Source organism: Somniosus microcephalus, chromosome 1 (genome assembly GCF_052327205.1).
Source record: "Somniosus microcephalus isolate GS21.2 chromosome 1, FLI_Smic_1.0, whole genome shotgun sequence".
Taxonomy (NCBI): domain Eukaryota; kingdom Metazoa; phylum Chordata; class Chondrichthyes; order Squaliformes; family Somniosidae; genus Somniosus; species Somniosus microcephalus.
In genome coordinates, this window is record NC_140987.1 from 54,146,565 (window position 1) to 54,168,989 (window position 22,425).

General features: G+C 46.3%; 1 protein-coding gene across 1 annotated transcript in view; it reads right to left on the reverse strand.

The window, feature by feature from the left end:
- LOC147124084 (ufm1-specific protease 2-like) overlaps window positions 1–22,425 on the reverse strand; it is a 182,098-nt gene that overhangs the window by 154,792 nt on the left and 4,881 nt on the right. The gene's annotated exons all lie outside the window — the stretch shown is intronic.

The following is a 22,425-nucleotide window of genomic DNA, read 5'->3' on the forward strand; positions in this document are numbered from 1 at the left end:
TGTAGTCTTTGTGCCGTCATAATGGGGACACCTTTTTTAGGGTTGAATATGGAGATGAGGGGTTGATGGTCAGTCAGCAAGGTAAATTTTTGTCCGTGTAGGTAATGGTTGAATTTCTTCACTCCCCATACCAGGCTGAGTGCTTCCCTGTCTATCTGGGCATAGTTACGCTCAGCTGAGTTCAATGAGTGTGACGCAAAAGCTATCGGCCGTTCCGAGCCATCAGGGAATCTATGGGACAATACCGCTCCTATGCCATAAGGGGATGCATCGCACGCCAGTCTGATTGGTAGTGATGGGTTGTAATGAGCCAAAATTTTCTCGGATGTGATTAAGTCTTTACATTTATGGAAGGCACGTTTACAGTCTTCGTTCCATTTCCAAATCACTCCTGTCTGTAGAAGATCATTAAGAGGGTGTAGAATAGTTGATAAGTTCGGTAAAAATTTATGATAGTAATTTATTAATCCCAGGAATGACCTTAATTGTGAAACATTTTCAGGTGCTAGGGCTTTTATAACTGCTTCAATTTTTTCAGGTGACTTATGCAACCCTTCCTTATTAATTATGTGGCCACAATATGATATCTGATTTTGGAAAAATTCGCACTTCGGGCGATTTGCTCGTAAGCCCCGTTCTTTCAGCCTAGTGAGCACCTGCTCCAAATTGGCAAGGTGCTCGTTGTCGTTTTCTCCTGTTATAAGGATGTCGTCTAGGTAGCATTGAGTCCCTGGAATCCCTTGCAGGACTTGCTCCATAGCTCTTTGCCAGATAGCTGGGGCTGATGCTATTCCAAAAACCAGTCGATTGTACTGGTACAGGCCTTTGTGTGTGTTTATTGTGAGATACTTTTTAGAGGTCTCCTCAACCTCCATCTGTAGATATGTCTGTGCCAAGTCAATTTTTGTGAAACGTTTCCCTCCGGATAGTGAGGCGAAAATATCTTCTATCCTCGGAAGAGGATACTGTACCGTGTGAAGGACCGGGTTTACAGTCACCTTAAAGTCCCCACAGATGCGAATTTTTTTCTGTTGCTCAGAGTTATTTTTCAATGTTTTTTTCATGACTGGAACGATGGGTGTTGCCCATTCGCTCCAATCTATTTTGGATAATACGCCTGCCTTTTCCAAATTCTTCAGCTCTGCCTCGACTGCTGGACGTATTGCGTATGGCACCGGTCTTGCCTTAAAAAATTTTGGAATTGCTGTATCTTCCACTTTTATTGAGGCGGTGATGCCTTTCAAGGTTCCTAGTTTCTCTTGAAACACTTCTTTGGCGTTGGCCAAGATGTCTTTTAATCGTTCAGGTATGATGTCATCATTGTTTTTTTCCTTACTGGTCACCGTCAGTGCCTGAATGGAGTGCCAGTCTAAACGTATCTTCCTTATCCATTCACGTCCCAACAACGGTGGACCACCATCTTGTAGAATGTATAAATACAACTTTTGTATTTCTTTGCCGTTGTATAACACAGGCACCCTTATTTTTCCTTTGGGGTAGACTTTCTGCCCCGTATATGTTTTTAAGATAATGGATGTGTCTTTTAGAGGTATATGCGAAAATAGCCTCTCGTAATCTCGTCGATTTATTACGGTTAGAGCTGATCCTGTATCTAGCTCCATTTTAACTGGGGACCCTGCTATTGTGAGGGTAACCCAAATGGTTTGGTAATCCTCTTTGGCAAGTACATTATGTAATTTGAGACAGCTTAGTCTCTTGTTTCCGGAGTCGCTATCGCTATTCTGGTCTTCAGAGCTATTGTCCGTCATCATTTGTACCTTCCTGTACTTTTCTTTATTGATTTTTTGTTTTCTGTCAGTGGATTTATTTTGTCCAGATTGGCATACCCGTGCAATGTGTCCAATCTTACCACATTGCCTGCATGCTTTGCCCTTGAACCAGCAGTCCCTCTGGTTATGGGTGGATCTGCCGCAGCGATAACATCTTCCGAACTCCTGTGTCATTTTATGGGTGCCGAAGTCCTGTGTCTCTTGTTGTATCTCTGCAGCTCCTTTTGCTGCTGCTTCGTATGATACAGCCATACTGAAAGCTTTGTCCAATGTTAAATCTTTTTCAGAAAGCAGTCTTTTTTGTGTTCCTTCACTTAAGAGACCGCAAACAAATTTGTCTCGAAGATAATCCGATAGTCCTGCTCCGAATTGGCAGTACTTTGATAGCTTTCTTAATTCGGTTAGGTAATCAGCGTTGCTTTCATTCTTGTGTTGATTTCTCTTGAAGAACTTGAATCGTTCCGCTATCAGCGGCGGTGTTGGGTTTAAATGCTCCTGCAGGGTATCAACAACTTCTTTAAAAGTCTTGTCCTTTGGTTTGGCTGGAGTGATTAAATTTCGTAACAGCCCGTATGTCTTCGCGCCCATTAAGTTCAGAAGTACTGAAGCTTTTTTTTCATCTGTTATTCCATTTGCAGTGCAATAAACCTCTACTCTTTCCACGTATGTGGTCCAATCTTCTATTTCGCCATCAAAAGCCTCAATATTACCAGATTTAGGCATTTCAGAAAAGATATGGCGCTTCCCGCGCTTTTTTTTTTCTCTCTGTAGCAACGATATGGCGCTTCCCGTGCTTTCCCGCCGCTGCTACCGATAACAACGCTGTTTTACTGTGGTTTCCGTTTATTCACTGTTGGAGACTCGTTCCCGACGGAGGTCTAAACGCTGACCTGCTTGCCGCGCCGGCCGTCTCTCGAGTGCACCCTCCCAGTCCGTTATTGCTTGCCTCCGATTTCGCTGCCTGTCTCAGCTGTAGAGCCCGCCGCTGGAGCTCCAGCCTGACGCCCAGGAAGGATTAGCGCAGTACCTGTCACCAGCTTGGCCAGCTGGTGAAACCACAGTTTCTCTTACTTCCTTGAGTCTTCTGGACGCTGGAGGAATCGATGTCCTTGAGGTGCTGCTGAATTGCAGGTAAGTCCGTTTCCACTTCGTCGCCACTGTAGTGTCCGTGTGTAGATAAAGACACTGAAGACAGGAGTTGGTTCATAGGTATTTACTAAGCAAGTCTGGGGGGGGTTTCTAAAGGATATACACAATACACAGGCTTATATAGCCCAAGTGGCAATTACCGGCATTACGCACACCTGGGGCTCTTAAAGGCACATACACCACAATTGCTCTTAAAGGCACATACACCACACAATTTGCTTTCCCACCTGTCTTTGTATCCTCAGCAAATTTGGCTACATTACACTCGGTCCCTTCATCCAAGTCATTAATATAGATTGTAAATAGTTGAGGCCCCAGCACTGATCCCTGCGGCACCCCACTAGTTACAGTTTGCCAACCTGAAAATGACTCATTTATCCTGACTCTCTGTTTTCTGTTAGTTAGCCAATCCTCTATCCATGCTAATATATTACCCCCAACCCCTGTGAGCTCTTATGTTGTGTAGTAACCTTTTATGTCAAATCAAATCAAATCAACTTTTATTGTCATTGTTAGTGCACAAGTGCAGTACAACGAAATGTGGGCTTGCGGCTCCCGAGAGTGTACAATTTGGATTAGGACACTTAAACATTTCAACATACATTTGTACATATATATTAGCATAAATATGACCATAATAAAGTGCATCGGCAGATGTGCAGGCTTTAGTGTTTATTTGTGGAGTTCAGTAGGATGACAGCCCTGGGAAAGAAGCTGTTCCTAAATCTGGTCGTACGGGTGCGAATGCATCTGTAGCGTCTTCCAGATGGCAGGAGGGCGAACAGACTGTGGCTGGGGTGGGTAGGGTCTTTGATGATGGACCGTGCCCTCCGTAGGCAGCGTTTCTGATATATATGTTCTATGGTCGGTAGCCGGGTGCCGGTAATGCGTTGGGCAGTTTTGACTACCCGCTGCAGGGCTTTCCGGTCATGGGAGCTACAGCTGCCGTACCATACCGTGATACAGTTTGTCAGGATGCTCTCTATAGTGCAGCGGTAGAAGTTAGAGAGGATCGGGGGTGACAGATAACATCCCTTCAGCCTCCTCAAGAAATATAGGCGCTGCTGGGCCTTCTTCACCAGAGAGGAGGTGTTGAGGGACCAGGAGAGGTCTTCCGTGATGTGGACTCCGAGGAACTTAAAGCTGGCCACCCTTTCCACCTCCGCCCCATTGATGTGGATGGGGGTGTGACTTCCGCCTTTGGACTTCCTGAAGTCCACGATTATTTCCTTTGTTTTCTTGGTGTTAAGGGCCAGGTTGTTGTCGGCGCACCACTTCACGAGATGCTGGACCTCCTCCCTGTAGGCTGACTCATCGTTGTTGGTGATCTGGCCTACTACCGTGGTGTCATCTGCAAACTTGATGATGGTGTTGGAACCATTAACAGCCACACAGTCGTGGGTGAAGAGGGAGTAGAGGAGGGGGCTCAGCACACATCCTTGTGGGGCCCCCGTGTTCAGGGTCGGGGGGGGAGGTGTGGTTACCTAATTTGACAGACTGGGGTCTGTTTGTTAGGAAGTCCAGGGTCCAGTTGCAGAGGGAAGTGTTCAGGCCAAGAGTTTGGAGTTTGGTTGCCAGCTTGTTGGGGACGATAGTGTTGAATGCTGAGCTGTAGTCTATAAACAACATTCTGATGTAGGTCTCCTTACCATCTAGGTGATTCAGTGCCGAGTGTAGAGCAGTTGTGATTGCATCCTCCGTTGATCTGTTTGCCCGATAGGCAAACTGGTGTTGGTCAAGGGAGGCAGGAACACTGGCTTTGATGTGGGCTAAGACCAGTCTCTCGAAACACTTCATTATGATGGGTGTGAGTGCGACAGGTCGATAGTCGTTCAGACACGTCACAGCCGCTTGTTTAGGCACAGGAATGATGGTGGCGGTCTTGAAGCATGTAGGCACCTTATCGAATGCCTTCTGGAAATCCAAATACACGACATCTACTGGTTCCCCTTTATCTACCCTACTTGTTACATCCTCAAAGAATTCCATCAAATTGTCAAACATGATTTCCCTTTCATAAAACCATGCTGACTCTGCTTGACTATATTATGATATTCTAAATGTCCTTCTACCACTTCCTTAATGATGGATGCCAACATTTTCCCAATGACAGATGTTAGGCTAACTGGTCGATAGTTGCCTGCTTTCTGTCTCCCTCCTTTCTTAAATAGGAGCGTTACATTTGCGGTTTTCCAGTCTGCTGGGACCTCTCCAGAATCCAGGGAATTTTGGTAGATTACAACCAATGCATCCACTATCTCTGCAGCCACCTCTTTTAAGACTCTAGGATGCACGCCATCGGGCCCAGGGGACTTGTCCACCTTTAGTTCCATTAGTTTGCCTAGTACTTTCTTGCTGGTGAAAGTGATTGTTTTAAGTTCCCCCCACCCTGATAGCCCCTTGATTATCCATTATTGGTATGCTTTTAGTGTCTTCTACCGTGAAACCCGATACAAAATATTTGTTCAAAGTCTCCGCCATTTCCCTGTTTCCCATTATTAATTCCCCAGACTCATCCTCTAGGGGACCAACATTTACTTCAGCTACTCTCTTCCTTTTTATATACATGTGGAAGCTCTTACTGTCTGTTTTTATATTTCTTGCTAGCTTACTCTCATAAGCTATCTTCTCTCTCTATCATTTTTTTAGTCGTCCTTTGCTGGATTTTTTTAATTTCCCAATCCTCTGGCCTTTCACTATTCTTCGCAACATTGTATGCTTTTGTTTTCAATTTGACACCATCCTTTACTTCCTTAGTTAGCCATGGATGGTTCATCCTTCTTTTAGAGTCTTTCTTTCTCACTGGAATATATCTTTGCTGTATATTAGCATCTTATGGATTGGTTTCAGTTCTCTTGTAGGTATTCAATATGTTATTTATTCCCTCAAAACCCTTCATAATTTTGAATATCTCTATTAAATATCCCCTTAACCTTCTCTGCTCTAAGGAGAACAATTCCAGCCTCTCTAATCTTTCCACATAACTGAAGTCCCTCATCCCTGGTACCATTCTAGTAAATCTCCTCTCCAAGGTCTTGGCATCTTTCCTAAAGTGTGATTCCCAGAATTGGACACAATAGTCCAGCTGAGGCATAACCAGTTTTTCATAAAAGTTTAGCATAACTTCCTTGCTTTTGTATGCCTCTATCTATAAAGCTCCGGATCCCATAGGCTTTTTTAACTGGCTTATCGACTTATAGATATATACACGACTAGGGTATCTTACATGTAGGATTAGGATTTGTTTTAATATCATATAATTAAAGTTTTTGCTTTCTTTTAACTTGTGGATGTCTTGTGGATGGTATTGTGGCTAGTAATGATGAAATGGTTGAGTTATTTAGTCCTGGGATGCTTCAGGGTTTAATGTAACAATTCATAATTTGGCAGACTGTGCTGTTTGTTTACTTCTAAACTATAGGATGTGTGATTCGTGCCTGTTTAACTAAACATTGTCAATACATTGTGAAGCGAGATAGCCAAGATAGTCTTGAGATAAGAAATGAGACAACAGGCCCAAGATTGGTAAACAAGTTAGCATCTGGTGTTTTGTCAGGAACCACCTCATTTCAGGGGGTCTTGTTCACAATAACTACTGTCACACTGTAATGAATCATCAAGGACAGTATGCATGACTAGAAGCCTATAAAGATCTTGAGCTTTCCTTCAGTATTTGTAGAGCGAAACAACAACAAAAGGTTTGATGATGGTTATGTCTCTACTCAGAGGAAAATCGGGGTATTTGCATTTATTTCTCTGCTTAAAGACATGGGGGGCTAAATTCGATAGCCCCCATAAACGGACAAGAGGATCGTGATTAACCCGCACCCATTGCTTCTGATGCAGACAGCAAGTAAACTTCATGCTGCCTGCTAATTTAAATGATTGCGGCATTGAGGAAGCGCTAAACACTCAGTTGAGTGGCTGAGTGCCTCAGCCGGGAGCCCAGGTTCGTGCGAGGCTAGCACCACTTAAAGCTAGCCTGTACTACTTAAGCCAGCCTGCATCTCTTAAAGGGAAGGTGCATTCTGGCTAGAATAGGTGCTGGAAGTGGCAAGAGAGTCTAACCTGCAAGAACACTGACTAATGGCACAATAGGGGAGAGAACATGCTCCAGGGTTCTTAGACGCTGCACTGGAGGTGTTGGGGAGGAGGTGGACTGGAGGAGAGAGGTCCTCTATCCACAGGAGGCCAGGAGGCCCTCTAGACAAACTCTCAGAAGGCAGTGGGTGTGGGTAGCCATGGCAGTCAATGTCAGAAGTCAATCCCCGAGGATCTGGATGCAGTGACGCAAAAAGTTCAATGATCTCACACGAGTGGTCAAGGTCAGTGATATAATCTTTAAATACCATATCCCACCAACTGCACCACTAGCCTCACACACTGCTCAATGCACCACACCCCCATCACTTACCTACAAGTGCCAGGCAATGACCACCTCGAACAAGAGTCTAGCCATCTCTCCTTGACATTCAATGCCCATCACTGCAGACCCCACCATCAACATCCTGGGGGTCACCATTGATCAGAAACCTAACTGGACCAGCCACATAAATACTGTGGGTACAAGAGCAGGTCAGATGCTGGGTATTCTGCGGCGAGTGATTCACCTCCTGACTCCCCAAAGCCTTTCCACCATCTACAAGTCACAAGTCAGAAGTGTGATGGAATACTCTTCCTCCTCCTCCTCCTGCTCCTCAGTTGGTCGCCGTATGGCTGGTGGCATGGTTGTGCAGGATCTCAACACCCGCTCTGCTGAGTACTGCAGGGCTCCTCCAGAGCGGTTCAGGCAGCAAAATTGTTGCTTCAGTATGCCAATGGTCTGCTCGATGATATTTTGTGTGGGCGCATGGCTTTCATTGTATGAATGCTGCCCACATATGTGTGGGTTACGCACCGGAGTCATGGGCTATGTTGTGAATGGATAGCCGTTGTCGCTCAGTAGCCACCTTCTGGTTTACTGTGGTGGCTGAAATGCAAATGGGACAGCGGACTGCCACAGAATGACGGCATCATAATTGCTGCCAGGATATCGAGCGTTGACCTTCATGATTCACTGAGTATGGTCGCACTCCAGCTGGACAATAAGGGAGTGGAATCCCTTTCGGTTTTGGTACATCTCAGAGTTTACATGCAGCGCCCGCAAAGTGACGTGCGTGTAGTCAATGGCGCCCTGCACCATGGGGAAGCCTGCAATCCTTGCGAAGCTGCATGCTTCCTCCGCCTGCTACTCTCTAGTCAGAGAGAAGGAAATATATTCAGCTCTCTTGGAATACAGAGACTCAGTTACCTCCCTTATGCAACAGTGCACAGAAATCTAGGAGATGTTGCAAATATCTCCTGCTCCAGCCTGAAAGGAACCCGACGCATAAAAGTTCATGGCCACCGTCACCTTCACAGGCACTGGCAATGCAGTCCTCGCCCTGCTCTGAGGTTGCAGTTGTGGCTGCAGCAGGTGGTAGATTTCAGTGAGGATGTCCTTGCTGAAGTGCAGACATCTGACACACTGTTCCTCGCTGAGGTTCAGGTCAGAGTATTGCTCCCAGAACACTCTTGGAGGACATGGCCTCCTGCTGAAAGCCCATCTCCGCCTTCTCCTCCTCCCTCTTCCCGCAGCTTGTCCTGCTCTGTGCAACGCTGACTGACATCATGATCTGCCTACTCTGCATACTTCCGGCACAAGCTCCCTGCGCCCGCGCTAATGCCAGAGCCAAGATGGCATCCGGCACGGCCCGCACCTAGCCCACAAACAACGGGCGCTACTGAGCCAAATTCAGCGGCATGGTGTGTCAATACTTGGTTGAACACAATAAAAGTTTTAAGTTGCAACCATATTTGGTGTCAGATTCAAATTCTCTTACAGACTTTTTCTGCCACCTTCAAAGATTTGTGTAAGTGAACCCTCAGATCTATCTGTTCCTGCACCCCCTTTGAAGTTGTACCATTTAGTTTATATTGCATCTCCTTATTCTTCCTTCCAAATTGCATCACTTCACACTTCTATGCATTATATTTCATCTAACATGTGTCTGCCCATTTCACCAGTCTGTCTATGTCCTCCTGAAGTTTGCTACTATTCTCCTCACTTTAACTACATTTCCAAGTTTTGTGTCATCTGCAATCTTTTTACATTTTGCCTCCTATACCCAAGTCCAGGTCATTGATATATATCAAAAAGAGCTTCGGCCTTAATACCAACCCCTGGGGGACACCACTGTATACTTCCCTCTAGTCTGACAAACAACCGTTCATCACTATGCTCTGCTTTCTGTCTCATAGCAAATTTCATACCCACGCTGCCACTGCCCCTTTAATTCTATGGACTTCAATTTCGCTAACTAGTCTATTATGTGGCACATTATGAAACGCCTTCTGAAAGTCCATATACACAACAACAACTGCACTACCCTCATCAACCCTCTCCGTTATCTAATCGAAGAACTCAATCAAGTTTGTTCGACACAATTTGCCTTTAATAAATATCACTTTATTTTTAAACAAAGCAGTAGTTTACCCTGGATAAACTGGTCTGTCTGACACTTACTGTCCAGTCTGACAGGAGACGTAATAGGTAAGCAATTTGCCATGATGGAGGTTAATATTAGACCTGGGCTACACAGCAGAAAACTGTTGTCAAGCTGTTTACACAAGATAAAAGTGTTAGGAAAAAGCCAGCAATGTAACAGGGCCTTCTTCATCTGAACATAAGAGCATAAGAAATAGGAGCAGGAGTTGGCCATTTGGCCCTTCGAGCCTGCTCCGCCATTCAATAAGATCATGGCTGATCTTCTACCTCATCTCCACTTTCCTGCACTATCCCCATATCCCTTGATTCCCTTAATATTCAAAAATCTATCGATCTCTGTCTTAAATATACTCAACGACTGATACTCTACAGCCCTCTGGGGTACAGAATTCCAAAGATTCACCGCCCTCTGAGTGAAGAAATTTCTCCTCATCTCGGTCCTAAATGGCCAACCCCTTTTCTGAGACTGAGACCCCTGTTTCTAGACTCCCCAACCAGGGAAACATCCTCTCTGCATCTACCCTGTAAGAATTGTGTATGTTTCAATGAGATCACCTCTCATTCTTCTAAACTGCAGAGAATATAGGCCGAGTCTACTCAATCTCTCCTCATAGGACAATCCCCCTGTAGAGTCCGCGCCTTAATAATACACGGACTGCGGGAGAACAATAAAACAGGTATTTACTGAACAGAGAGTAAACGTCAGACTGAAGTACAGAAGCCTGCTAGGGCTTTTTATACAGGTGTGGTCACTGCCGGTACTGCAGTATGAAATCAGTTCTTCTCTTAAAGGTACATACACAACAATTCCTCCCCTTTTAGATAAACAGTACATAACATTCATTTAACAACTAAATAATAACTAATTACAATTACAATTTTCTCCGTACTATATACATCAACTGAAATAATTATTTATAAGTTCAGTCTTTGAGGAGGCTTCCTGATCCTGACTGGATAGCGCCTTTCTCGAGTATCCTGTTCTTGCGGTGGAGTCGATTCTGGCTCATTGTCATTGGTTGGTTCGTCAGCTTCCAATACCACTGCTTCTGAGGTAGACGCAATCTGTACTTCGGGTTCATTACCAGGTGCACATGCTCGTGGTATAGGTTTTGTTAGATCCGTGTGTTAATGGAGACACGGAATGCAGGAGTTGATTTAACAAGTGTTTACTGAACAAAGTCTGGAGGTGAACTAACTACACAAGACGCTATACAGGCTTATATACCCGAGTGGTCACTACTGGTACTACAGTATACAGGGGCTTCAAAAACATAGTTCCTCTTAAACGTACATACACTACAATTCTTCCCCTTTTAGATAAATAGTACATAACATTTTAAGTAATCATTAAATAACATTTTTACAAGAACAATAATATACACATTTGCTGAAGTTAATCAATTACAAATTCAGTCTCTCTGGAGGCTTCCTGACTCGGTCCGGATAACGCCTCGGTGGTGTAGTAGGTTCTTTTGGCAAGGTCGATTCAGCTTCAATGCCAGTGTCGGGTTCATCTGGTTCCAGTATCACCGGATCGGAGGTAGATACAATGGGTAGCTCTGCTTCATCACTAGGTGTATAGAGTTGTGGTGCAGGTTGTCCTTTTTTGGATGACTCTATGATCTGGTCAGCATGGTGCCTTATTATGCTTTCTCCAATGTCCACGGTATACATCAGCGGTCCTAGTCGTGTGCAAAAAGTTCCAGGCTGCCATTTCTCGGTACGGTAGTCCCGGGCCAAAACTGGTTGACCTATCTGGAAGGTTCTAGTTGGCCTTTCATTTATGCTTTGAAATTGCCGGTTCTCTACATCCCTTCTGACGTTTGGCTTGACCAAATCCAGCCGGCATCTTAGGCTTCTATTGAAAAACATCATGGCGGGGGTTTGGTTTGTAACCACATGTGTTGCATTCCTGTACGCAAACAAGAAGTTATCTACCTTATGTTGTAGATTTATGTCTTCATTACCCATGGCCTTTTTGGCCTTCTTGAAGGTCTGGACAAACCTTTCAGCCAATCCATTGGTGGCGGGATGGTATGGGGCGGACGTGTAGTGCTTAACCCCATTGTTTTTTAAGAACTTCCTGAATTCTTCGGATACAAATTGCGGTCCATTATCAGAACAGATCTGTTCAGGCAGCCCATTCCTGGCGAATATGGTCCTTAATACTGTGATGGTTTTTTCCGTGGTGGTGGAGGACATCTTTATTAACTCCGGCCACTTGGAGTGTGCATCCACCGCGATTAAGAACATTGAGTCCATAAATGGACCAGCAAAGTCGATATGTACCCTTTGCCATGGAGATGAGGGCCACTCCCATGGATGTAGAGGGGCTTGTGGTGGGGCGTTTTGGACCTTCTGGCATCCTAGACAGCTCTTGGTCATTTCTTCGATGTCTCCATCGATACCTGGCCACCACACAAACGCTCTGGCTAAGTTCTTCATTTTCACTCCACCCAGATGCCCCTCATGAAGCTCCTTTAGCACTCTATCCTGGAGTTTGGGTGGAATCACCACTCTGGATCCACACATCAAGGTTCCTCAGCACACTGACAGCTGTTCTCTTCTTTGCGAGAATGCTGGCAACAGTGGTTCGCCATGTGCTGGCCATCCCTTCACCGTTAAATCGTAGACTCGTGAGAGAGTCGGGTCATTTCGCGTTTCCTTTTCGATCGTAGAATTTGTCACCGGTAGACATTCTACTATGGTCGAGTGGAACATCTCCACTGGGTCCACTGTAGGCGCCTCTTCGACCGTTGGCAACAGTAGGCGCGATAAACCGTCAGCATTTCCATGCTGTTTTGATCCTTTGTATTCTATGTCATATTGGTGTGCCCCTAGGAAAAGGGACCACCTCTGTAGCCTTTGCGCTGTCATAATGGGAACGCCCTTTTTAGGGTTGAATATGGAGACGAGGGGTTGATGGTCAGTCAACAAGGTAAATTTTTGTCCGTGTAGGTAATGGTTGAATTTCTTCACCCCCCACACCAGGCTGAGTGCCTCCCTGTCGATCTGGGCATAGTTACGCTCAGCTGAGTTCAATGAGCGTGACGCAAAAGCTATCGGCCGCTCCGAGCCATCAGGGAATCTATGCGATAATACCGCTCCCACGCCGTAAGGGGATGCATCGCACGCCAGTCTGATTGGCAGTGATGGGTTGTAATGAGCCAACACTTCCCTGGACGTGATCAAGCCTTTGCATTTATGGAAGGCACGTTTACAGTCTTCGCTCCATTTCCAAACTACTCCCGCTTGTAGCAGTGCGTTAAGAGGGTGCAGAACCGTCGACAAGTTTGGTAAAAATTTATGATAGTAATTTACTAATCCCAGGAACGACCTTAATTGTGAGACATTTTCAGGCGCTGGGGCCTTTACGGCCGCTTCAATTTTTTCAGGTGATTTATGCAACCCTTCTTCGTTAATGACACGGCCACAATATGATATTTGTTTCTGGAAAAATTTGCACTTGGGGCGATTTGCTCGTAGGCCCCGTTCTCTCAGCCTCGTGAGCACCTGCTCCAAGTTAGCAAGGTGCTCGTTGTCGTTTTCTCCTGTTACAAGGATGTCATCTAGGTAGCATTGAGTCCCCGGAATCCCTTGCAGGACTTGCTCCATAGCTCTTTGCCAGATAGCTGGAGCTGATGCCACTCCGAAAACCAGTCGATTGTACTGGTACAGGCCTTTGTGTGTGTTTATCGTGAGATACTTTTTAGAGGCCTCCTCAACCTCCATCTGTAGATATGCCTGTGCTAAGTCAATTTTGGTGAAACGTTTCCCTCCGGATAGTGAGGCGAAAATATCTTCTATCCTCGGAAGAGGATACTGTACCGTGTGAAGAACCGGGTTTACAGTCACCTTGAAGTCCCCACAGATGCGAACTTTTCTCTGTTCTTCAGATTTATCATTATTCAACGTTTTCTTCATGACCGGGACGATGGGTGTTGCCCACTCGCTCCAATCTACCTTGGATAACACGCCTGCTTTTTCCAAATTCTCCAGCTCTGCCTCGACGGCTGGACGAATTGCGTATGGCACCGGCCTTGCCTTAAAAAACTTGGGAATTGCCGCATCTTCCACTTTTATTGAGGCGGTGGCGCCTTTCAGGGTTCCTAGTTCCTGTTGAAACACTTCTTTGGCGTTAGCCAAGATTTCTTTTAATCGTCCAGGTATGACGTCATCATCATTTTTTTTCTTACTGGTCACCGTCAGTGCCTGAATGGAGTGCCAGTCTAAACGTATCTTTCTGATCCATTCACGTCCCAACAACGGTGGACCACCATCTTGCAGAACGTATAAATACAACTTCTGTATTTCCTTGCCGTTGTATACAACAGGCACCCTTATTTTCCCTCTGGGGTATACTTTCTGCCCCGTATATGTCTTCAAGGTAATGGATGTGTCTTTCAAAGGTATATGCGGAAATAGCCGCTCGTAATCCCGTCGACTCATGACGGTCAGAGCTGATCCTGTATCTAGCTCCATTTTGACTGGGGACCCCGCTCTCGTGAGGGTAACCCAAATGGTCTGGTAATCTTCTTTGGCAATTACATTATGTAATTTGAGACAGCTTAGTCTCTTGTTTCCGGAGTCGCTATCGCTCTTCTGGTCTTCGGAGCTACTGTCCGTCATCATTTGTACCTTTCTGTACTTTTCCTTATTGACCTTTTTACTGTCAGCGAATTTCTTTCCAGATCTGCATACACATGCAATGTGTCCCATCTTTCCGCATTGCCTGCATGCTTTGTCCTTGAACCAGCAGTCCTTCTGGTCATGGGTGGATCTGCCGCAGCGATAACATCTCTCGAAACCCCGTGTCATTTCATGGGTGCCAAAGTCCTGTGGCTTTTGCTGTATCTCTGCAGCTCCTCTTGCTGCTGCTTCGTATGATACAGTCACACTGAAAGCCTTGTCCAGTGTCAAATCTTTCTCAGAAAGTAGTCTTTTCTGTGTTCCTTCGCTTAGGAGACCGCAGACGAATTTGTCTCATAGAGAATCTGCCAGTCCTGCCCCGAATTGGCAGTGCTTTGACAGCTTTCATAATTTGGTGAGGTAATCAGCGTTACTTTCATTCTTGTGCTGATTCCTCCTGAAGAATTTAAATCGTTCCGCTATCAGCAGCGGTGTTGGGTTTAAGTGCTCCTGTAAGGTATCAACAATCTCCTTAAAATTCTTGTCCATCGGTTTGGCTGGAGTGATCAAGTTTCGTAACAGTCCGTATGTCCTTGCGCCCATCGGATTTAGAAGTACCGATGCCTTTTTATCATCCGCTACTTCATTCGTCTTGCAATATACCTCCACTCTTTCCACATATGTGGTCCAATCTTCTATATCACTATCGAAAGCAGTAATATTGCCAGTCTTCGGCATCTTGAAAATCAAAAATGGCGCTTCCTGCGCTTTTCCTCCGTCCCCGATGGATCAAAATGGCGCCTCCCGCGCTTTTCTTTCTTCCCCGCCGAGTTAAGATGGCGCCTCCCGTGCTTTCCCGCCGCTGCCGCTATTGCCAACGCTGTTCTCCACGGTTCCCGTTGCAACCTGCAGCTTTTCGCGGTATTTCTATTTTTTTTTATATATCGCTTCAATAGTTTCTCCGTTACTTGGAGAACCGTTCCCGTCATGGAGCGGACCCTCTGGGACTTTCCCCTCCCTCTGCTCGGTCTGAACGCCGACCTGCTTTGCAGCACCGGCCGCGCCCTGAGTGCTCCACCCTCTCTCTCTCTTTGCTTCTGCTTCCCGACTCGCTGCCCGGCCCCGTTGTAGAGCCACCCGATCGAGCTTTAGCCCGCCGCAGCCCAGGAAGGATCAGTGCACTACCTGCCACCAGCCCGTTTAGCTGGTGAAACCACAGTTTTTTTTTTGTTTTTTTTTCTTGCTTCTGGCTTCGACCTTCGTCTGAGGAATTGATCTCCTTGAGGTGCTGCCGAATTGCAGGTAAGTTCGTTTCTAACTCGTCGCCACTGTTAGACCCATGTGTTAATGGAGACACGGAATGCAGGAGTTGATTTAACAAGTGTTTACTGAACAAAGTCTGGAGGTGAACTAACTACACAAGACTCTATACAGGCTTATATACCCGAGTGGTCACTACTGGTACTATAGTATACAGGGGCTTCAAAAACATAGTTCCTCTTAAAGGTACATACACTACAGGTTTGGCTTGTTCCTGTGACTCTAGAATCTGGTCAGCATGGCGTCTCACGATGCTCTCTCCAACGTCCACTGTGTACATTAGTGGTCCCTGCTGTGCGCATATCGTTCCTGGCTGCCATTTTTCTGTTCGGTAGTCGCGGGCCAAGACTGGTTGTCCTATCTTGAAGCTCCTGGTTGGCTTCTCGTTGATGTGCTGGAATTGCTTATCCTCAACATCTCGTCTTATGTTTGGTTTGAGCAAATCCAGGCGACATCTTAGCCTTCAGTTTAAGAACATTATGGCTGGAGCTTGGTTGCTGACTGCATGTGTCGCATTCCGGTAAGCAAACAAGAAATTATCTACCTTGTGTTCTAGTGGTATGTCGTCGTTATACATCGCCTTTATTGCCTTTTTAAAGGTCTGAACAAACCTCTCAGCCAATCCATTTGTGGCTGGATGATATGGGGCAGATGTGTAATGTTTCACCCCATTATTCCTCAGAAACCTCCGGAAATCCTCGGACACAAACTGTGGCCCATTGTCAGAGCAAATCTGTTCTGGCAAGCCATTCCTGGCGAAGATGGTCCATAGGACTGCAATAGTTTTCTCCGTGGTGGTGGAGGACATTTTGATGACTTCTGGCCATTTCGAATGGGCATCCACGGCGATTAGAAACATTGAGTCCATAAATGGACCAGCAAAATCAATGTGTACCCGTTGCCATGGAGATGAGGGCCACTCCCATGGGTGTAGAGGGGCCTGTGGTGGTGCATTTTGGACTTTCTGGCATCCTGAGCAGCTCTTGGTCAGGTCCTTGATTTGTTTATCGATTCCCGGCCACCACACATAAGCCCTGGCTAGGCTTTTCATTTTTACCCCTCCCAGATGACCCTCATGAAGCTCATTGAGCACTCAGTCTCTCAACTTGGGTGGAATTACCACTCGGGATCCACACATCAAGGTCCCCCGGCACACTGACAGCTGTTCTCTCCTTGGCGAGAATGCTGGCAACAGTGAGTCGCCATGTGCTGGCCATCCCTTCACCGTCAAATCATAGACCCGAGAGTGTGGCGGGTCATTTCGGGTTTCCTTCTCTATACTTGAGTTTGTAACAGGCAGACATTCGACGATGGTCGCATGGAATATCTCAACAGGGTCCACTGCAGGTGCTTCCTCTACCGTAGGCAACGGTAGACGAAACAGCCCATCAGCATTTCCATGCTGCTTCGTACCCTTGTACTCTATGTCGTACTGATGTGCCCCGAGAAAAAGTGACCATCTTTGCAGCCGTTGCGCTGTCATCACCGGAACGCCCTTCTTTGGGTTAAAAATGGAGACCAGGGGCTGATGATCAGTCAGTAGGGTGAATTTCTGCCCGTGCAGATAGTGATTGAACTTCTTCACCCCCCACACCAGGCTGAGGGCCTCCCTGTCAATCTGGGCGTAGTTACGCTCGGCTGAGGTTAACGAGCGTGACGCAAAGGCTATTGGCCTCTCTGAACCGTCAAGGAATTTGTGCGACAGCACCGCTCCAATGCCGTAGGGAGACGCATCACATGCCAACCGAATCGGTAGTGTTGGGTTGCAGTGGGCCAATACTTCTTTTGAAGTGATTAGGCATTTACATTTCTGAAAGGCACGCTTGCACTCATCACTCCATTTCCATGTTACTCCAGTTTGCAGCAGGGCGTTCAGTGGGTGCAGAATTGTAGATAAATTCGGCAAGAACTTATGGTAGTAGTTCACCAGCCCGAGAAACGACCTCAGTTGTGACACATTTTCCGGTGCTGGAGCCTTGACTACAGCCTCAATCTTGTCTGGCGACTTATGCAACCCTTCCTCATCAATCATGTGGCCACAATACGAGATTTGTCTCCTGAAGAACTCGCATTTGGGGCGGTTGGCTCGTAGCCCATATTCCTGCAATCTAGTGAGCACCTGCTCCAGTTGGCAAGGTGTTCACTGTCATTTTTGCCCGTAACCAGGATGTTGTCCAAATAACACTGGGTCCCCGGGATCCCTTGCAGGACTTGTTCCATCGCCCTCTGCCAAATAGCCGGGGCTGATGCTACCCCGAATACCAGTCGATTGTACTGGTAAAGGCCTTTGTGAGTGTTTATCGTGAGGTATTTCCTAGATGCTTCTTCCACCTCCATTTGTAGATACGCTTGGGCCAGATCAATCTTCGTAAAGCGTTTCCCTCCAGATAGTGAGGCGAAAATATCTTCTATCCGTGGAAGTGGATATTGTACTGTGTGCACGACTGGGTTCACAGTTACCTTGAAGTCCCCACAGATGCGAACCTTCTTTGGCTCCCCAGGCGTGCTGCTCAATGATTTCTTCATTACAGGAATGATGGGTGTGGCCCACTCGCTCCAGTCCACCTTTGACAGCACACCCGAACGCTCCAGACTCTCCAGTTCTGCTTCAACGGCTGGGCGGATCGCGTATAGCACCGGTCTGGCCTTAAAAAATTTTGGGTTTGCGTTATCTTCGATTTTTATCGTTGCCTTTACTCCTTTTAGAGTCCCAAGTCCTTGTTGGAACACCTCTTTCGCGTCAGTTAGAATTTGTGACAGTCGTCCAGGTGTGACGTCATCATCCTTTTTGTCAGTCACAGTTAGCGCCTGAATGGAATGCCAATCCAATTGTATTTTTCGGATCCATTCACGTCCCAATAATGGTGGTCCTCCATCTTGTAGTATATATAGATACAGTTTCTATGTTTCCTTGCCGTTGTATTTAACTGGCACCCTTATTTTTCCTCTGGGGTAGACTTTTTGCCCCGTGTATGTCTTCAATACAATGGACGTGTCCTTTAAGGGTATGTGTGAGAATAGCTACTCATAGTCTCGTCGATTCATGACAGTTAGGGCTGATCCTGTATCCAATTCCATCTTTACTTGGGACCCTGCTATCATGAGGGTGACCCAAATGGTTCGGTGATCCTCCTTTGCGATCACGTTGTGTAACTTTAGACAACTTAGTCTCCTGCTCCCGGAGTCATTATCACTTTCCTGATCTTCCGAACTACTGTCTGTCATTTTTTTTTACTTTCTTGTACTTTTCCTTAGTAGTTCTTGTAGTGTTGGTTTTCTTTCGCGACCTGCAGACTTTTGCTATATGTCCCATTTTCCCGCATTGCCTGCATACTTTGTCCTTAAACCAGCAGTCCTTCTGATCATGGGTTGTTCTGCCGCAGCGATAGCACTTTTCTGCTCCATACGCCATTTCGTTAGCGCTGTATTCTTGTGGTTTCTGTTGTATTTCCACAGCTCCCCGTGCTGCTGCTTCGTAGGATACTGCCACGCTGAAAGCATGTTCTAGCGTCAGGTCCTTTTCCGAAAGTAGTCGTTTCTGGGTTCCTTCACTCTGGAGCCCGCAGACAAACTTATCCCGTAAGGTGTCTGCCAGTCCTGCTCCGAACTGGCAGTGCTTCGATAACTTGCGTAGTTCTGTAAAATAGTCAGCATTGTTCTCATCTCTGTGCTGGTTTCTTTTATGGAACTTGAATCTTTCTGCTATCAGCAGCGGTGTAGGGTTTAGGTGTTCCTGTAAGATATTAACAATCTCTTCAAAACTTTTCTCCATTGGTTTAGCTGGGGTAATTAAATTCCGCAATAGGCCGTACGTTCTCGCGCCCATTAAATTTAATAATACCGACGCCTTCTTTCCATTGGCCACCTCATTGGCATTGCAGTACACTTCAATTCTTTCCACATACGTGGTCCAGTCTTCTACCTCGTTGTCGAAAGCAGTGATACTGCCACTCTTCGGCATCTTGGGTGATTTAAAATGGCGCCTCCCGCGCTTTTTCTTCTTCCCCAATGGAATAAAATGGCGCCTCCCGCGCTTTTCCTTCTTCCCCAATGGAATAAAATGGCGCCTCCCGCGCTTTTCCTTCTTCCCCTTGCTGCCACGCTGCTCCTAGCGTTCTACAGGGTAATGGCGGCGACCCGCGGCTTTGGCGCGTCTCACTTTTCCTTCCCCTCGTTTATTTTCGCTCCGCTGCCCGGTTCTTGAGCACCGACCCTCTGCGCTCCACCCTCTCTCTCTCTCTCTCTTTCCTCCCGGCGACGCTGTGCGGCCCCTTCGCAGAGCCGCTCGATCGAGCTCGAGCCCGCCGCAGTCAGGAAGGGTCAGCGCACTACCTGCTACCAGCACGATTTGCTGGAACACCTTGACTGGGGAGCCAAGCCCAGCTCTCCACAGCCTCTCCCGCAATTCTCCGAACTCCGATAGCTCCTTGGGCGGCTGCCCGCGGTCGACGCCCATTGCTCTGACTTTGACCTCCAAGAAGCTTCTTCTCAGGGAAAGATACCCGTGAGGTGATGCAGTACTGCAGGTGAGTTCGAACCTGCTCGTCGCCACTGTAGAGTCCGCGCCTTAATAATACACGGACCGCGGGAGAACAATAAAACAGGTATTTACTGACCAGAGAGTAAACGTCAGACTGAAGTACAGAAGCCTGCTTGGGCTTTTTATACAGGTGTGGTCACTGCCGGTACTGCAGTATAAAATCAGTTCTTCTCTTAAAGGTACATACACAACACTCCCCATCCCAGGAACCAGTCTGGTGAACCTCCGTTGCACTCCCTCTGTGGCACGTATATCCTTCCTTAGGTAAGGAGACCAAAACTGTACACAATACTCCAGGTGTGGTCTCACCAGGGCCCTATATAATTGCAGTAAGACTTCTTTACTCTTATACTCAAATCCTCTTGTAATAAAGGCCAACATATCATTTGCTTTCCTACTTGCTTGCTGTACCTGCATGTTAACTTTCAGTGATTCGTGTACAAGGACACCCAGGTCCCTCTGAACACCAACATTTCCCAATCTCTCACCATTTAAAAAATAACATAACTTGTTATTTAAAATAAATAATTAGACAAAATGTTTTTGTCCCAGCCTATAGACTATAAAAAATGGGGAACGCGTCCCCAGCCCGCGCATATGTGCCCATTACCATTTTTACCGTGTTGGGTTTCATGTCGTGCGAGTGTCCCATCTTGGAGAGGCGGCACACAGCATTATTGTACTTAAATCAGGCTCCACTGCAATTGGGAGCCTGATTTAAATTTAATTGCTGCCGGCTGGGTTTCCCAAGGCTTCCCCCGGCCACTCAAGGAAGCCTTCGGCCTCCCCTCTGACGATCGTGGCCTCTTTCTAGCCCCGTCGCGATCGCGACGTTATATTCGGCAGGGTCTCTGCATCCCCGGACCTGCCGGATTTCCCTCGTGCTACCGTGCTCCCCTGCACCCTCCCCGTAAATATTGGGGCAACTGTCTCTGTTTGGTATCAGCACATGATGTGATTAAACACTAACTAGATCAGCTGCTTCTAACACTATCTTCCTGTGTAAACTGTCTTGATGATCTTTGCTTCTGTTCGGTTTCTGAACAGTCTGGTTTTGCTAGAAGCATATTCCTGATCTGTCTGGCTTTGCAAAGTAGATTTCGAGTGGTGAGGGGTCTTTGGAGCAATGTGCTGACCTGCACATTTGCCCAAATTAGGCAAGAATTATGAAATGAGAAGGAAGTAGTTTATGTGATAATATATAATAAAGAGGTTTGATTGAGAAGTGGAGCAGCTTGAAGCACCTGGACTAGAGCTAAGAACTGGAGGGCTGTGTAATCCCAATAAGCTGTTTGCTTGTAGACACATAGACGTATGTATTGTCTGCTTGTTTATTGCAATATCTGAAATAAAGAGAGTTGACCGTTGATACCAGAGTCCGAATCTGATGATTATTTGAGATATCAAGACGATATCTTACACATCTCACCCTTTGTTCCACTTAAAGTGGCACAGCCCTCAGTAGTCAAGGCCAAAGGTGTTAAAGGAGTTCTGAAGAAGGGTTCTCACCCAAATTATGGTTATGTTGCTGGATTAGTAATCCAGAGGCCTAGACTAATGATCCAGAGACATGAGTTCAAATCCCACCACATCAGCTGGGGAATTTAAATTTGGTAAATTAAATAAATCTGGAATAAAAAGCTAGTATCAGTAATGGTGACCATGAAGCTACCGGATTGTCATAAAAACCCATCTGGTTCACTAATGTCCTTTAGGGAAGGAAATCACCAATCTGGCCTATATGTGACTCCAGACCCACAGCAATGTGGTTGACTCTTAACTGGCCTCTGCAGTTCAAGAAGGCGGCTTACCACTACCTTCTCAAGGGCAATTAGGGCTGTGCAATAAATGCTGGCCTTGCCAGCGACACCCACATCCCAGGAACAAATAGAAAAAAAATTGTGAACTTGTCTGCTCTCTCCGGAGATGCTGATTGACATGCTGTGTGCTTCCAGCATTTTCAGTTAACAGGGTTCAAGATGCTGCTGGCGGCAAGACTGGGTGAGTTGGAATGGCCCAGAAATTCGGGTTGGAGGCTTCCCGCAGGTGCAAGCCCCCGACCTGCACTTACCTAGCGCGCCGGCCGTTGAGCTGTGGGCCCACGTGGGATTCCGATCCTGGGCCTCCTCCAACTGCCGGCGCGCAGTGCTTGCGTATCCCAGGGGCGCAGTTAGTTCGATGCGTCCCCTGGGATCACGTGGGCCATGGAGAGCCAATGGTAGCAGGGAATGCTTCATTCATAAGTTTGACAGGAAGAGCTGTCAAAACCAATAAATACTATAAGCCCCAAAACATCACTAAAACTTCAAATAAATTTTTAAAAAACATCACATTTTTAAAATAACTATAAATTACATGAGATAACTATTTTAAACAATAATTTAAATTTAGAAAAATTAATTACATTTTCTAATGGGGCTAAAAATAAACTTACCTTTCTTTAAAGTATTAAAAAATAATACACCTGT